This window comes from Procambarus clarkii, chromosome 77, assembly GCF_040958095.1.
Source record: "Procambarus clarkii isolate CNS0578487 chromosome 77, FALCON_Pclarkii_2.0, whole genome shotgun sequence".
NCBI lineage: Eukaryota > Metazoa > Arthropoda > Malacostraca > Decapoda > Cambaridae > Procambarus > Procambarus clarkii.
The window spans coordinates 16,300,061-16,300,824 of NC_091226.1; positions in this window are offsets into that span (position 1 = coordinate 16,300,061).

The window sequence follows — 764 nt, forward strand, 5'->3', positions numbered from 1 at the left end:
GTGATGAGGATTCGAACCTGCGTCCGGGAGCATCCCAGACACTGCTTTAATCGACTGAGCTACGACATGGTCAAAAGGGTAACCCTGTCGTAGCTCAGTCGATTAAGACAGCGTCTGGGATGCTCCCGGACGCAGGTTCGAATCCTCGTCACGGCCCTTGTGGATTTGTTCATTTGATGCATCACGTTAGTGTGATCTCTGTGTGTGAAACAATGTACATATTCACTGTGTATCAATCAACCGGTTTACAGATTCGACCCGTTGTGTATGTGCGTACAAAACTTAAATTGCAAGTAGTTTCACAAGCTTATTACTTGCTTAACTAAACGAGCAAATGGGGGTTCAGTTCCGGAACCCATTACGAGCCTCTGTGATCCTATGGGTGTAGGTTACATAATGGATTAGTAAACTAATTGGCTAGCTAACAGGTGAAGCTAGCAGGAAGGAGAGAGAGAGAGAGAGAGAGAGAGAGAGAGAGAGAGAGAGAGAGAGAGAGAGAGAGAGAGAGAGAGAGAGAGAGAGAGAGAGAGAGAGAGAGAGAGAGAGAGAGAGAGAGAGAGAGAGAGAGAGAGAGAGAGACAGAGAGAGAGAGAGAGAGAGAGAAAGAGACAGAGAGAGAGAGAGAGAGAGAGAGAGAGAGAGAGAGAGAGAGAGAGAGAGAGAGAGAGAGAGAGAGAGAGAGAGAGAGAGAGAGAGAGAGATAGACAGAGAGACAGAGAGACAGACAGTCACAGAGACCACACAACAGGTGAAAGACCCAAAGA